The 18412-nt window shown below is 45.3% G+C and overlaps 1 protein-coding gene across 5 annotated transcripts in view; it reads left to right on the forward strand.

Annotated features, from left to right (window-relative positions):
- The window catches only part of FCHO2 (FCH and mu domain containing endocytic adaptor 2), a 167120-nt gene that overhangs the window by 117305 nt on the left and 31403 nt on the right, over positions 1–18412 (forward strand). The window lies entirely within an intron of this gene.

Below are 18412 nucleotides of genomic sequence, written 5' to 3' on the forward strand. Positions count from 1 at the left end.
GGTAAAGGAGGTCTCCGGAGCTGCGCTGCCTGAATGCACTCCGGTGACCTCAGTCAGTGGCTCCCGCTGCCGGGAGCGGACGTGTTCCCGGCAGTGTGAGCTTACAGCAGCCATGCACAGCTGTCACCATCTCCAGATGTGACAGCTGTGCATGGGAGATCAGCGCAGGAACGTGGACAGGTAACTATTATTTTTAGTAAACTAAGAATTAAATAAAATGGTGTGTTTTATTTCAAATAAATTATTTTTTTCTGGGTGTAGTGTGTTTTTTCTTTTTAACACTTTGTAGGTTAGTAATAGGGGTGTCTTATAGACGCCCATCATTACTAACCTGGGCTTCATGGCAGCTGGCGCTGACATGAACCCCACCACTATTACCCCCTGCCACCGCACCAGGGCAGCGTGGAAGAGCGAGGCTAAGTGCCAGAATTGGCGCATCATATGGATGCGCCATTTCTGGGGCGGCTGACGGCTGGTGTTTCTAGCCTGGGAGGGGGCCATTATTCATGGCACCCTTCCTGGGCGATTAATATCAGCCCCCAGCTGTCTGCCTAGCCTTTGCTAGCTATTAAAATAGGGGGGACCCCACGTCATTTTTTTTGGGGTGTCCCCCATTTTAATAGCTAGTAAAGGCTAGGTATTCAGCTGGGGGCTGATATTAGTAGCCTGGGAAGCTCCGTGGGTTTTACCCCCTTCCCAGGCTTCAAACATCTGCCCCAGCCGTCTACTTAACCTCCGCTAGAGACTAAAATTATGGGGGATCCCACGCCATTTTTTTTTTAAAATAAATCCTTTATTTTAACACTAAATGACATTTGAGGAGTTAATAAAGATGCAGTCCCTAAATTATTATTTAATTTTTCCCAAAACTTTTGACGTGGGCTTCGCCATATTTTTGTATGCCAGCCAGGTACAGCATCCAGCTTCTATGAACGCGCCATTTTCCGGGGCGGCTGCGGACTGCAATTTTCAGCGGGGGGGGGGGGGGGCCAGAAAGCTTGGATCTCCCTGCGCTGCAGATTCCAGCCCCCAGCTGCCTAGTTGTACCTGGCTGGACACAAAAATAGGGAGAAGCTCCACGTTTTGTTTTTTTTTTAATTATTTCATGAAATTCATGACGGCATAAAGATGAGCCGAGGTTATGTCCAATGAACTCAGCTCACCTCATGCACGTCACTGACAGCGTGGGAAAATTCTCCTGCACTCAGCACTTCAGCGTGAGAATTTTCCCACGCTGTCAGTGACGTGCATAAGGTGAGCTGAGTTCATTGGACATGAGCTCACCTCATGTATGTCACTGACAGCGTGGGAGAATTCTCACGCTGAAGCGCTGAGTGCAGGAGAATTTTCCCACGCTGTCAGTGACGTGCATGAGGTGAGCTGAGTTCATTGGACATGAACTCGGCTCATCTGGATGACGTCACAGAGAGACTCTGGGGAGCGCAAGCATCTGTCATCTCGATGTAGCAGAGCTGGAGCTGTCTTGGGAACCATCGAAAGGTAAGGATGATGTTGCTTTATTATTTTTCTTTTATTGCAGGAGATCGTTGGCTTCAGCTGGAATGGGCGTGATGGGAAGTATGGTTTAATTTAGAACAATAAAGAATTGTGTGTTTATTTCAATTAAAGGACTTTATTCTGGGTGTTTGTGTTTTTCTTTAACTTTGACTATGGGGTTAGTAATGGGGGTGTCTTATAGACGCCTCTCCATTACTAACCTGGGCTTGATGTCAGCTGGCATTATAAGCTGACATCAACCCCAGCCCTATTACCCCACTGCCACCGCTACAGGGCAGCGTGGAAGAGCGAGGCTAAGTGCCAGAATTGGCGCATCCTATGGATGCGCCATTTCTGGGGCGGCTGACGGCTGGTGTTTCTAGCCTGGGAGGGGGCCAATATTCATGGCACCCTTCCTGGGCTATTAATATCAGCCCCCAGCTGTCTGCCTAGCCTTTGCTAGCTATTAAATTAGGGGGGACCCCACGTTATTTTTTTGGGGGGGTTCCCCCATTTTAATAGCTAGTAAAGGCTAGGTATTCAGCTGGGGGCTGATATTAGTTGCCTGGGAAGCTCCGTGGGTATTACCCCCTTCCCAGGCTTCAAACATCTGCCCCAGCTGTCTGCTTAACCTCCGCTAGAGCCTAAAATTAAGGGGAACCCCACGCCAATTTTTTTTTAAATAAATCCTTTATTTTAACACTAAATGACAAGTACAGTAACCAACACTATCACTGTACTTCATATATATGTGACTGACATGTTTCTATCTATCTAATCTATGTGTGATTCTCTATTCTTTCTATTCTAAATTGTCGGGTACAGATGCTGAATTGCCGGCCGGCTTTCTTAAAGAGACGATGCACGAAAACACTAATATTTTTTTAAATAAATCCTTTACACTAAATGACAAGTACAGTAAGCAACACTGTCACAGTACTTCATATATATGTGACTGACATGTTTCTATCTATCTAATCTATGTGTGAAGCTCTATTCTGTCTGTTATAAATTGTCGGGTACCGCTGCTGAATTGCCGGCCGGCTTTTTTAAAGAGACGGTGCACGAAAACACTAATATTTTTTAAAATAAATCCTTTACACTAAATGACAAGTACAGTAAGCAACACTGTCACTGTACTTCATATATATGTGACTGACATGGTTCTATCTACCTAATCTATGTGTGAAGCTCTATTCTTTCTGTTGTAAATTGTCGGGTACCGGTGAATGCCGCTGATGAATTGCCGGCTTTTCATGTCATTCTACATTATTCTTAGTTGTTTTACTTCATGTAGAATTAACCTACAAGGAAAGAAAGGGTTTATTTTCATTCCGATATTTGTGTCCCATTAACTTGCATTGGTTTCCGGTATCTGAATCGGCGATATCCGATACTTTTTGGGTATCGGTCCGATCCAATCCGATACGATATTTCCTGATATCGGAAGGTATCGCTCAACACTAATCATAATAAATCAATTAATATATAATCATAAGATAGTAATCCAATTTCAGGTACATCATGTAGAAATAGAAACACTACTTTCTGTCCATTTTAGAAGCTTTCCACCCTATTGCTCCCATTATTTCGTGTTGATATACAATCTCTTATTTGTAGTAAAATCCACATGAAAGATTAATATTTCAGAAAAGAAGTGTAAAAGCTTTTTTTTTTTTTTCACTCAATTTACATAATGTACTAGAAGAGACTAGGAAGCAGTACTGTCTGAACCTAAAATCACATTAAGGAAATAATATTTGTGTCGATATTATTTGCAGGAAGAATTTATTTTTTTTAATACAAAGAGAAACAGAGGCTACAATATCTGTGCTTACATTGCTACATTAGTGCTGTCTGTGCCTGTATTTTTTACATGTAGGGACAAATGCTGTAATATCCACCTATATCATTTATAGTTGGAGACCGGAATGCAGTACTATCTGTGCCTATATTATTTGCAGGAAGAGAGATGGTGGCAGTGCTATAGAAATCTGCTGTGCTGTGTATCAGCCTACATAATTTTTACTATATTATCACAGTGATCCCCTTAATCTGAGGGCGAACAGGGTAATGTACGAGTGCAGTGAACTTGATAAGGAAATATTGTTTGGTCATGGCATTGACATATTGGCTGTTATATAAAGATTTAAAGGGAAACTTTCATGTCAAAAAACATTAATTACCTGCAGATATAGTGTTAATCTAAAAGTTAGTAGCGTTTTAAAGCCATTCAGCCGTCACACTGAAAGCCCTGCTGCCGGCTTTGAGTTATAGCCGTGTTGCTGGTGTGCCTTCAGTCACCGCATCGGTGCTGAGCTGGCTGTCAGCCGGTGCCAGGGGCGCGGTTACTGCGGCCGCTCATTGTGTACTGATTGGTGGCTGGAGTTGTGCACCTCCTCATGGCAGCGGGGCTCTCAGTATGGCAGTTACACCGCTTTAGAACGCTATTAACCAACAGATTGACCTCGTATCTGCAGGTTAATAGCGTTCGGGGACATGACAAGTTCACTTTAATGTTGAGATTGCATCAGATCCAATCTCTAAAGTCCATTGTGATAAACAGTCAATTTCTCTTTCTAAAATTACTGCAGCTTTTCCATCCGGATTTTATCATTGAATATCCACAATGGAATGCAGCAGCCGTAAAGTGACTGACATCAATCATCCTTATATGCAGAAACTTTACACATTTCAAACTACAACTTTCTTTTTTTATTGTAATATATGACAAGACCGTCTCACAGATACCACCACCCAAAAAAGCTATAACCAATCAGGGCAATAAGTACATCAGAGTAAAAGGAACAACATATGCAAACATATTTATTATCCGTACATTCTATTAAAACATGTACTAAGGAAATATGTGAATAATGGTTTACTAAATCACACCTTCAGCTCAATCCTGCTGTATGTCTGGTTTTTCATGAAAATGCCTGAAATTCCTCGCTGCTTAATAGCAATCCATCTATAGTCACAACTTCAACTAGGCAATAAATCTGTCACCAGGATTTTGTTATCTCTTCTAAGAGCAGCATTATGTAAGGGCAGAGACCCTGATTCCAGTGATGTGTTGCTTAATTTGCTGGGTTTACTCGATCTGCTGCAGATCTAGCAGTTCTCTAAGTGCTGAGCTCTGTATAACCTGCCCACACCTGGCTGCTTTCTGTGTATACTGTGCATAGGCAGAAAGCTACAATCGGTAGTGGGGGCAGGGTTACCCGCCCGAGCTCATGATTATGGAGGCCTACATGGCAGCAGGTTTACTTGTACCCTAGTGATAATCTCCTGCTGATAAACCAGTTATTTTATCAAAACTACAGCAAGCAGCACAATAAGTGACACATCACAGAAATTGGTTTCTCTGCCCCTACATTTTGCTGCTCTCAGATAAGGTTGCGAAAAAACCTGATGACAGATCCCCTTTAATGCTATATGCCTACAACCTAAAAAAAGGCTTATCATTATGGCACTGAAGAAAGTGTTTTGAGATGACTGCAGGCGGATTGCTGGTATTCTTGTAACTGCAATCTGCCATGTGCTTTTAGACGAGGTAAAAGACTTAAGAGTTCTCGACAACCTCTTTTAAAATAGAGCTGGAGTGGCGGCCCAATGATCGCAGATTCAACCTTTGAAACACCTATAAATTATGATTGGCCATCCATACATAACAAATGGTGGCTGCTCAGACAATTGGCCATCCATACATTTAAAGAGAATTTGTTCAGATAGACCATGTCTTGATTATGGCTTCCAGCACTTTTAGAAGGAGCAGTAAGCAATATGGTGGGATTAGCAAAGGGCAAAACTTGCGTTTTGTGCAGAATTGTATATCATTAGTCCAGATATGGTGTCACTTTGTGTCCCACTCTACTTGGCACTGATGGAGAGTTCGTGCTGCAATGCATTTTGTTTCTATTGAGCTGCCGTAGAGGTACGTGGTGCTACACTGCAGTATTTGCTGCTGCTGCGGGGCTATTTTTTGATGCACTGTGGTATTTATTTAGTACCTCTGGGGAGGTGTTTTGTGCTCCATTGTGGTATGTGGTGCTGCTGGAGAGGTTTTTTTTGTGATATTTGTTTAGAGACTCTGGGGCAGTATTTAGTGCTGCATTGGGAGGGTGGGGGATATTTACTCACTGATGAGGCTCTGGCGTCTCCACGGCTTGGATACCGTAAGGCTGTGTGCCCACGATGTGTTTTTTAAGCATTTCCGCAGCGGCAAAAACGCTGCAGAAACGCTTAAAAACGCATGGTAGAAGGCCTGCCATGTTCCCCAATGATAATCCGCATGTGCTGTGCACATGCTGCAGAAATTTCCGCTGCGGATTATCATTGCGGAAAAAAAACGCAGCACTACCAATTATTTTGCGGAAGTGCTGCGTTTTCGCCGCCATTGACTTGCATTAGAAGGCATGTTTTCCGCTTCACTAGATAAGCACATGCGGAATACATGCGTTCAATGTGCGGATGGTACCCAGGTCTAGAGGAGAGGAGACTCTCCTCCGGACCCGGGTACCATAGAAACTGTAAAAAAAAAAAGAATAAAATAAAAAATAAATATTATATTTACCTTCTGATGGCCCCCGGTCTCCTTGTCTGTGCTTGCTGGCAGCTCGCGATGGACTGAAGGACCTGCGCTGGCGTCATAGTCATGTGACGGCAGGTCCTTCAGTGTACCGCGATCTGCCGGCAGCCAGGACGGAGTGAAGCAAGACACCGGGGGCCATCGGAAGATAAGTATAGATTTATTTTTTATTTTTAAACATTCTGTACGGTCACACTATATAAATCCATGCCAGTTGCATGGATTTATATAGTGTGACCAAGTTGTCAAGCACTTTCCAAGTGATGCTAAAATTCTTGGAAAGCGCTTGACAACCCGCATGCGGAAATGCATGTGAAGAACGCTTCACATCCGCATGTCCCTGGCAGGAAAAATGCATGTACAATCCACATGTACAATCCGCATGCGTTTTTTCTGCCAGGGAGATGCAGAAACGCTCAGGAAAAATCCTGAGCATTTCTGCATCGTGGGCACATAGCCTTACACAACCAGAAAAAGTTTGAGAAGAAATGATCTTGACTCCAGTCTTCAAGGTCCCCCAGCAGGTCATGATTTGTGAGTATCCCAGGGAGAGAACTGGTGGCGGTTTCTGATGCCTTGCTAATGATTCCAATACCTGTGCAATACTAAGGAAATCCTGAAAACATGATATGCTGTGGGGCCGTGAGAACTGGAGTTGGGAAACACTGGTGTAGATCTTGTGTATTTGTCATTCTATTGTACGGTATTGATATTTATGAAAGAGGACTTTTCACTACATTTTTTATATTAAAGTAAACATCACTAAAAAAAAGGGTTGACGTGCTGATTAAAACTTTGTTTTATTTTTTTCATCTCCATTATGTTGATGAAATGCAGGCTTTTGAAGTTTAGGGTGCGCAGTATGCAAATTTGCCTTTCAACCAAGGGAGCAGTACAAGAGATTGTTCTCTGGGGGGAATTTACTTTTTCCTTTATATGATGCTACCTACTCTTAAGAAGGTATAGAGGGAGGGGAGGAAGCAAAAGCCCACAGAGAATGTCAAAACAGGCATTTTCAGTGAGATCTGGTGATACTTGTTGTCTCTCTTGACCACACTGAAAGCTCATCACTTCCTGTCAGGACTCGTACCCAGCAGCTCTTGCCCCCCAGGCGGCAGCTCTTCCCTCTGAGCTATTCAGCTCACTGGACCGTTCCTGGTTAACCCAGATTCTAGTACCTGTGTTGTTCATGAGCGGCTCCACCCTCACTTGTTCCTAAGTGGCTTCATCCTGTGATTTCCTAATTGATCACCCTATATAAACTTGGCCTGGCACCGCCTTCCTTGCAAGATTATTGAGCTCCCAACCTTTAGTCAAACTCTCCCTTCACCTGCTGCTTCATACAAGATTATACTCTTGTTTCTGTGTACTGACTTCTGGCTTTTCCTAACTACGTTACCTGCCGGTGCTGCCTAATGCAGACTAACGAGCAGATCTAATTTGATGCAGGTGCTAGTTTTGGAAATGAAAATTTACAGGGTGATTCCATAATTTTTTCCTCAGAATTGAGTAATTCCATAATTTTTTCCCTCTGCTCCCTTATGGAGTACCACATTTCTTATCTTGATTTCTTTTAGTGTTTCTTAAGCCCTACAGTTGCCATTTGAAATTATTTTAGTTTTGTGCCATGTCTGTGATCTGCTTTTTTTCAACAACATTAACCAACTGAATGAACATCCTCCGAGCCCGGTGATTCCATAATTTTTGCCAGGGGTTGTAGGTGCAGAGCGTTGTAAGTGACAATCGCTGGTCCCACAATGATCTTCACTGCTCTAACGCTGCAGCTCTCCTCCTCTATGGATGCTGTAATGACAAGAAGTGACGGGAGGTATTCTCAGTGTGGTCAAGTAAGTGGCAACAAGTATCACCAGATCACACTGAAAATGCCTGCTTTGACATTCTCTGCGGGCTTTTGCTTTTCTCCCCTTATATAGCTATATTATTATTGAGCAGTATCCTAGAGAGAAAAAAGCAAACTCTCCCAGAGAAAAATCTCTGTTAAAGGGAATCTGCCTGCAAGTGTTTGCTATGTAATCCGAGAGCAGCATGATGTAGGAGCAGAGAGCCTGATTCCATTGATGTCACTTACTGGGCTGCTTGGTGCAGTTTGGATATAATCCCTGTTGCCTCTGCAGTAGATACACACTAGTTACACAGATTGGTTGGACTGCTGCTGCACATTCAACACCTACTCCTATAGTGATAATCGCCTTCTGATAAAACACTGAATATATTGAAACTGCAGCACACAGCCTAGTAAGTGACACATCTCTGGAATCGCATCTCTGATTCTACATTATGCCGCTCTCAGATTACATAGCAAAAACCTGCTGACAGATTCTCTTGAAGCGCCCCTTGGTTATAGAGCAAATTCGCATATTGGGCATCCTAAATTTCAAAAGCCCATATCTCTGCAACACACTGGAGAAGAAAAAAAAATTGTAATAATCCCTTAACCCCTTATAGTGGTACATACCTGTGATGACAGGTCCTCTTTAAAGACTTTCATCATTCTACCACAATGCTGCAGTGGAATCGGTCAAATTCTTGCTGACTCTTTCTTGTCTTGTAAATTTTCAACCCAAAACTGTACGATTTAATATGTAGAATTCACGGCTGGTAGTAGAATAGTTACTTTCTATACTAAGAACATGTAGAAGTCAGTTATGCACACTAGTACATTCTTTTGCAGTGATCCATTAATCAGGGAGGCATGCGCCTTGGGTGGGCAGCTCTGGTGGGTTATCTGTGATTTAACTATAAAATGTCTGCAGATTGAATTATAATCTATGTGGAGAAATGATTTGTTTTGTGATGACCACTTGTCCCTTATTATAAGAATATGTGGACTGGCTGTTATCCTAATGGAGGAATGTAAAGAGCTGTGTACTGGTATATGGGTCTCTCCATGCTGATCAGTCAGTAGGGCTCATCTGCACTGACCTTTTACAAGATGCCTTGGTTGCTTTGCACTTAATCAGTTGGCTGAGGTGGACATGCTATTAGGTTGTTGTAACTCAGACAAGTCATCGATGCTGATATTAAGAAAATAGGATTTTTACTTTTGAACCTTTGGCGTGTCTTAACTGAGCAGAGACCTGCAGAAGTTTAGGTACAACTGATACTTGGCCTTTGTTCACACTGTGTTTGCGCTTTAGTTTTAGCATCATATGTCAAGACGTATATGCTATTGGCAATCTCCATCCTTATTTTTTTCTCCTATTTTTTGTAACAGAAGTCTGTGGATGATGGATGCCATATTGTGGCATGAGCTTTTCAATAGGATTTCATGACTTCTCCTTTAAACAGGTGTCATTACAGTCAGTGGGTGATGGATGTTAGGGCTCGTGCATAAAATCGGACCAGTGCTATTTTATCGTTTTGATGGACATCACTTGTCCCCATGTTATTCAATGGGGCTGTGCACATGTCCGAGGAAAATATTGCAGCATGTGCGATTTGCCTCCGATAAATCGTAACCCACTCAGCCATTCAAGTGTGGAGTGCGGTCGTGGTGCTCCCGATGTGCGTTATTTTTATTATTTTGTCTCATTATAATTGACCCCCATGTATTTTATATAGAAGCAGTGGCTATCATACAGTCCGGTGGGTAGCCTAGCTGCAGTGACCGGGAGCCGCTCAGATACCGTGCACACTGTGTCTCCCTGTGCATTAGGTGAAGAGTGACATTCCTAGGAGCCTTCTGTAACAGGCGCCAGTCACATTACTAATGAAGTGCGGATCCTCGATAGCTGCAAGGTTAAATCGGTGAAGCGGCTCTTAATTTGGTTTGACTTACAATGTTTACTTTCTGACTTGCTTGTTTTGGTACTTGGGGTTAATAATTTATGAGACACATTGAACTGGAAACATATCAGTCTTCCGTGCAAGAACTGAAAGTATTGGGTGTTTTGCAAAGCCATGTCACTGACGTTACCCTTCTCACATCATCGCGTGTTGTGTGGCAATGCAACAACTGTGTGGAAAAATACATTCATATTACATACCGAGTGTTGGGAGACTAATACAAAATGATATGTTAGTAACGTGTGGCTACCATTTCATTGCATTAGTACTGATGATCACTGTTTAAAGGGAACCTGTCAAGTTGTACATGTAGCATGATTTGTGGACTGGAGAAGCTGAGCAGAGTGATATATAGTATAATTTTGTATTTTAATCCTAGAAACCCCTTGTGTTTGTTTGCATATGAGTCCAGTGGGCGGTCCTGCTAGTGATTGACGGCTATCTTTGCATGTACTAGTCAGTCACTCAGTAGTGGGACCGCCCACTGGACTCTTCTATACAAACAACACTGATTTCAATAGATGAAATGCAACTTTTCCAACAAAATGTATAACAATGTAATCAGCTCTTCCTGCACTATATCATCTGGCCTGCAGTTCGGATGGCATTTTTAACATGACCGATTTCTTTTAATGCCAGTAATGGTGGTGATTGTAAGCCTATCCATATTACTAGCTATAAATAATATGCAACTCCTGAAAAGAGAACTATTCTACATTAATATAGAAGTCTGAAGATTTGTATGACCAAATGTACTCTAAATATATACATTTATGGTAGGGTCAGACGCACAGCCTGGCTGTACCCTAAGGAACCGCTCCAGCCTCCACATATTATCCTGATAGTCAGTACGGTATCCTAAAAGATGGCCACTTGTTCTTATTTTATAGTAATATCCTAAGTCATTAAGCAAAAGGCTGTACTGCTGCCCCTAGCAAGGAGACCCCCATATTACACTGAAGCACCAAGCATGGAGCAGGAGGTGATGCCGCAGTCCCATGCACTACAGGGTTTAGTCCTTGTTATTGCATATACTAGATGGTGGCCCGATTCTAACGCATCGGGTATTCTAGCATATGTCTCCCGACCCTCCTTTATAATGCCCCATGCAGGAAGTCACATCCCCCCTATATAATACCCCATGCAGGATGTCACATCCCCCATATATAATACCCCATGCATATAATACCCCATGCAGGATGTCACATCCCCCTTATATAATGCCCCATGCAGGAAGTCACATCCCCCCTATATAATACCCCATGCAGGAAGTCACATCCCCCCTATATAATACCCCATGCAGGATGTCACATTCCCCTATAGTGCCCCATGCAGGATGTCACATCCCCCCTATATAATACCCCATGCAGGATGTCACATCTCTCCATAGTGCCCCATGCAGGCTGTCACATCCCCCCTATATAATACCCCATGCAGGATGTCAAATCCCCCGTATATAATACCCCATGCAGGATGTCACATCCCCACTATATAATGCCCCATGCAGGAAGTCACATCCCCCCTATATAATACCCCATGCAGGATGTCACATCCCCCTATAGTGCCCATGCAGGATGTCACATCCCCCCTATATAATACCCCATGCAGGCTGTCACATCTCTCCATAGTGCCCCATGCAGGCTGTCACATCTCTCCATAGTGCCCCATGCAGGCTGTCACATCCCCCGTATATAATACCCCATGCAGGATGTCACATCCCCCGTATATAATACCCCATGCAGGATGTCACATCCCCCCTATATAATGCCCCATGCAGGATGTCACATCCCCCCTATATAATACCCCATGCAGGATGTCACATCCCACTATAGTGTCCCATGCAGGATGTCACATCCCCCCTATATAATACCCCATGCAGGATGTCACATCTCTCCATAGTGCCCCATGCAGGCTGTCACATCCCCCCTATATAATACCCCATGCAGGATGTCACATCCCCCGTATATAATGCCCCATGCAGGATGTCACATCCCCCGTATATAATTCCCCATGCAGGATGTCATATCCCCCCTATATAGTGCCCCATGCAGGAAGTCACATCCCCCTATATAATACCCCATGCAGGATGTCACATCCCCCTATAGTGCCCCATGCAGGATGTCACATCCCCCCTATATAATACCCCATGCAGGATGTCACATCTCTCCATAGTGCCCCATGCAGGCTGTCACATCTCTCCATAGTGCCCCATGCAGGCTGTCACATCTCTCCATAGTGCCCCATGCAGGATGTCACATCTCTCCATAGTGCCCCATGCAGGATGTCACATCTCTCCATAGTGCCCCATGCAGGATGTCACATCCCCCCTATATAATACGCCATGCAGGATGTCACATCTCTCCATAGTGCCCCATGCAGGCTGTCACATCCCCCCTATATAATACCCCATGCAGGATGTCACATCCCCCCCATAGTGCCCCATGCAGGTCCCCTATGGCCCCATACAAAAAAAAAAAAAAATCCAATACTTACCTCACTGCTTCTCTGGACTCCAGCGTAGCCGGCATCTTCCCGCTGTGCGCTGTGACCGCTCAGGAGAGAGCGCGGTGTAAAGACGTCACCGCGCCCTGTGACCTGAGACGTCACAGAGCATCAGCGGAAGACACAGGAGCTGCTGCGGAGGCACGGAGAGGGGTAAGTATGACGCCGGTGCCGGGGTCCTGATCGAGCGGGGGGAGGGACGGGAGGAGAGGAGAGGGGAGGGGAGGGGGGGGCGTCACACTTGTCCTCGGGAGATAAGCGGCCGTAGCCGCTGATCTTCTGACGATAAGCGCATGTAGGTCAGCGGCGCCTGCGGTCGGGGGACTTATGCTGCGAGCAGCCGGCTGTATCTCCCGGCTGCATCGCCACTGACCTCCGTGCCGCACTTGAGCCGCTAATGGCGCCATGTTTTTCTGAAATGCCGCGTCGCTGATTGGCCGCGGCCGGACCAATCAGCGACCCGGGATTTCCTGGACGGACGGACGGCCTTACGGGATAAGACAATTATATAGATAGATGGTAGTAGTGATAGTGATCCTGGTACATGAGGAAGGAGTCCATGTAATACAGAAGATGTTTTTTCAAAGATGTCTTGCTTTACATATTGTCAGGTGTTGATAAGTAGAAATATAGATTCTTACTGTTAAAATAATGTACAGTGGATAGAAAGTCTACACACCCCTGTTAAAATGCTAATTTTTTTCATGTAAAAAAAAATCATACTAAGACGAATAATTTCAGAATTTTTTCCACCTTTAATGTCACCTGTAATAGTGTAATCTGTACAAATCCAGTGAGAAACTAATTGAAATGACTTCGAGTGGAAAAAGAAGAAAAATAAAGAACAAAACTAGTGTAGTGGAATTAATATGCATATCCTTAACTAATACTTTGCTTGCGTACCCTTTGAATTTCTGACAGTATTCAGTCTTTTTGGGTAGAGGTCTATCAGCATGGCACATCTAGAATTCAGCCAACGGCTAATTCACCAGTATCCATAGAAAGCAGGGCAGAAGCTACTACATGGCACTTCTTCCTGCAGCTTATCTGCAGCATTTCCAATCTCTTTTGCTCAAAATCAGCCATCAGTGGAGAGTCGTGAGCTTGTCCTACACACCGGATAAATGGATGATCCGAAAAAGTCAGCTTTGTCCAACCTTTCTCACATGTGCAAGTCAAAATAAAGAAAAGCAGCGCCAGCTCACCTGCTGCGGTTCATTGTAGGAGCCCGGAAATCGTCCTGATCAGATGTGGACACCGTGTTCAAAAGAGAAGTGCTATCTAGCTCCAGATAAAACCATGCGTTTATTAAAGGGGTATTCCCATCTCCAAGATCCTATCCCAATATGTAGTAGGTGTAATAATAATAATATTAGCAAATATATACAATTAGAAATGTAGTATAGTATTTTTGATTCGCTGTGTCTCTTTCCTCATGTGCAGGCATTGCAAGACCTTGGGTATCCATGGGTACGTCCACTGATAAAGTGACAGCTAGCTGCTAGTGGTCGTAACCGTGGATACCTAAGGTCCTGCAATGCCTGCACATGAGGAAAGAGACATAGCGAATCAGAAAATCTATACTACATTTCTAATTGGAGGCATTTGCTAATATTATTATTATTACACCTGCTACATATTGGGATAGGATCTTGGAGATGGGAATACCCCTTTAAAGATCCATTTAAAATATTACATCCGTGGAGTTGGGGGGGTGAGGGTGTAGACAGACAATGCAACGCGTTTCGAACGAGACTCCAGCGTTGTTTGTCACAGGTCCCAAAATGGCGTGCAAGCAGAGACTAAATGCTATCTATGATTACAAGCAGGTGTCTTACCCCAATCATGTGACTGAGGGTGTATGCTCACAGTCCGGCCAGAGGGACTCGGGTGTATACACGGTTACAAGGGTATACAGTGTGTACAAAGAAAGACATACATCACAGCATTAAAACCATCTGATTCTTAATTAAAAGAGAATAGATTGTACTGTCTGCAAAAAAAAGAAAAATAATTATCTATATAATTGTCTTATCCCGTCTGTCTGTCTGTCCAGGAAATCCCGGGTCGCTGATTGGTCCGGCCGCGGCCAATCAGCGATGCGGCATTTCAGAAAAACATGGCGGCCATTAGCGGCTCATGTGCGGCACGGAGGTCAGCGGCGATGCAGCTGGCTGCTCGCAGCATAAGTCCCCCGACCGCAGGCGCCGCTGACCTACATGCGGCTATCGTCAGAAGATCAGCGGCTACGGCCGCTTATCTCCCGAGGACAAGTGTGACGCCCCTCCTCTCCCCTCCTCTCCCCTCCTCTCCCCTCCCCTCCCCTCCTCTCCCCTCCCCTCCCCTCTACTCTCCCCTCCCCTCTCCTCCTCTCCCCTCCCCTCTCCTCCTCTCCCCTCCCCTCTCCTCCTGTCCCTCCCCCCGCTCGATCAGGACCCCGGCACCCGGCGTCATACTTACCCCTCCCCGTGCCTGCGCAGCAGCTCCTGTGTCTTCCGCTGATGCTCTGTGACGTCTCAGGTCAGAGGGCGCGGTGACGTCTTTACACCGCGCTCTCTCCTGAGCGGTCACAGCGGGAAGATGCCGGCTACGCTGGAGTCCAGAGAAGCAGTGAGGTGAGTATTGGATTTTTTTTTTTTTTATGGGTCCATAGGGGACCTGCATGGGGCACTATGGGGGGATGTGACATCCTGCATGGGGTATTATATAGGGGGGATGTGACACCCTGCATGGGGCACTATGGAGAGATGTGACAGCCTGCATGGGACACTATGGAGAGATGTGACATCCTGCATGGGGTATTATATAGGGGGGATGTGACATCCTCCATGGGGCACTATAGGGGGATGTGACATCCTGCATGGGGTATTATATAGGGGGGATGTGACATCCTGCATGGGGCACTATGGAGAGATGTGACAGCCTGCATGGGACACTATGGAGAGATGTGACATCCTGCATGGGGTATTATATAGGGGGGATGTGATATCCTCCATGGGGCACTATAGGGGGATGTGACATCCTGCATGGGGCATTATATAGTGGGGATGTGACATCCTGCATGGGGTATTATATACGGGGAATGTGACATCCTGCATGGGGTATTATATAGGGGGGATGTGACAGCCTGCATGGGGCACTATGGAGAGATGTGACATCCTGCATGGGGTATTATATAGGGGGGATGTGACATCCTGCATGGGGCACTATAGTGGGATGTGACATCCTGCATGGGGTATTATATAGGGGGGATGTGACTTCCTGCATGGGGCATTATATAGGGGGGATGTGACATCCTGCATGGGGTATTATATACTGGGGATGTGACATCCTGCATGGGGTATTATATGCATGGGGTATTATAAACGGGGGATTTGACAGCCTGCATGGGGCACTATGGAGAGATGTGACAGCCTGCATGGGGTATTATATAGGGGGGATGTGACATCCTCCATGGGGCACTATAGGGGGATGTGACATCCTGCATGGGGTATTATATAGGGGGGATGTGACATCCTGCATGGGGCACTATGGAGAGATGTGACAGCCTGCATGGGACACTATGGAGAGATGTGACATCCTGCATGGGATATTATATAGGGGGGATGTGACATCCTCCATGGGGCACTATAGGGGGATGTGACATCCTGCATGGGGCATTATATAGTGGGGATGTGACATCCTGCATGGGGTATTATATACGGGGGATGTGACATCCTGCATGGGGTATTATATAGGGGGGATGTGACAGCCTGCATGGGGCACTATGGAGAGATGTGACATCCTGCATGGGGTATTATATAGGGGGGATGTGACATCCTGCATGGGGCACTATAGTGGGATGTGACATCCTGCATGGGGTATTATATAGGGGGGATGTGACTTCCTGCATGGGGCATTATATAGGGGGGATGTGACATCCTGCATGGGGTATTATATACTGGGGATGTGACATCCTGCATGGGGTATTATATGCATGGGGTATTATAAACGGGGGATTTGACAGCCTGCATGGGGCACTATGGAGAGATGTGACAGCCTGCATGGGGCACTATGGAGAGATGTGACAGCCTGCATGGGGCACTGTGGAGAGATGTGACAGCCTGCATGGGGCACTATGGAGAGATGTGACATCCTGCATGGGGTATTATATAGGGGGGATGTGACATCCTGCATGGGGCACTATAGGGGGATGTGACATCCTGCATGGGGTATTATATAGGGGGGATGTGACTTCCTGCATGGGGCATTATATAGGGGGGATGTGACTTCCTGCATGGGGCATTATATAGTGGGGATGTGACATCCTGCATGGGGTATTATATACGGGGGATGTGACATCCTGCATGGGGTATTATATGCATGGGGTATTATATACGGGGGATGTGACATCCTGCATGGGGTATTATATAGGGGGGATGTGACAGCCTGCATGGGGCACTATGTAGAGATGTGACAGCCTGCATGGGGCACTATGGCGAGATGTGACAGCCTGCATGGGGCACTATGGAGAGATGTGACATCCTCCATGGGGTATTATATAGGGGGGATGTGACATCCTGCATGGGGTATTATATAGGGGGGATATGACAGCCTGCATGGGGCACTATGGAGAGATGTGACTTCCTGCATGGGGCATTATATAGGGGGGATGTGACATCCTGCATGGGGTATTCTATACGGGGGATGTGACATCCTGCATGGGGTATTATATACGGGGGATGTGACATCCTGCATGGGGTATTATATAGTGGGGATGTGACATCCTGCATGGGGTATTATATAGTGGGGATGTGACATCCTGCATGTGGTATTATATACGGGGGATGTGACATCCTGCATGGGGTATTATATAGGGGGGATGTGACAGCCTGCATGGGGCACTATGGAGAGATGTGACTTCCTGCATGGGGCATTATATAGGGGAGATGTGACATCCTGCATGGGGTATTCTATACGGGGGATGTGACATCCTGCATGGGGTATTATATGCATGGGGTATTATATTCGGGGGATGTGACATCCTGCATGGGGTATTATATAGGGGGGATGTGACTTCCTGCATGGGGCATTATAAGGGAGGGGGGGGATGTGACAGCCTGCATGGGGCACTATGGAGAGATGTGACTTCCTGCATGGGGCATTATATAGGGGGGATGTGACATCCTGCATGGGGTATTCTATACGGGGGATGTGACATCCTGCATGGGGTATTATATGCATGGGGTATTATATAGTGGGGATGTGACATCCTGCATGTGGTATTATATACGGGGGATGTGACATCCTGCATGGGGTATTATATAGGGGGGATGTAACAGCCTGCATGGGGCACTATGGAGAGATGTGACTTCCTGCATGGGGCATTATATAGGGGGGATGTGACATCCTGCATGGGGTATTCTATACGGGGGATGTGACATCCTGCATGGGGTATTATATGCATGGGGTATTATATACGGGGGATGTGACATCCTGCATGGGGTATTATATAGGGGGGATGTGACTTCCTGCATGGGGCATTATAAGGGAGGGGGGGGGATGTGACATCCTGCATGGGGCATTATAAAGGAGGGTCGGGAGACATATGCTAGAATACCCGATGCGTTAGATTCGGGCCACCATCTAGTTGATTAATAATGGAACATAATTTCCCTGCACATATTTAAAATTTAAGGGACACGAGTGCTTAAATTATAAATCCAAAAGGCTTCCCTAGTGCGCAGTCTCTTATGATCTTCACCCCTATTGGATCTAATGACTCTTTCTATGCCGAAAACCTGCAGTGTTGAAATCTGTCTATCATGGTGCATAATAAAATGTTTTGATGCCTGTGATATATTTCGATTTGAGGTGTTAGCGGTAATTATATCTGTGATATGTTTGGATCTGCGCATTTTTAGTTTCCATGATGTACATCCGACATACATTTTTTGACAGATAGAATAATTAATGATATAGACTACATCTTGGGTGTTACAATCTATGTAGTTTTTGATATAATTACAGGGATTA

The sequence above is a fragment of the Phyllobates terribilis genome, unplaced genomic scaffold (assembly GCF_046119375.1).
Source record: "Phyllobates terribilis strain yellow unplaced genomic scaffold, ASM4611937v1 Scaffold_1__5_contigs__length_1240528914, whole genome shotgun sequence".
Classification (NCBI taxonomy): Eukaryota; Metazoa; Chordata; class Amphibia; order Anura; family Dendrobatidae; genus Phyllobates; species Phyllobates terribilis.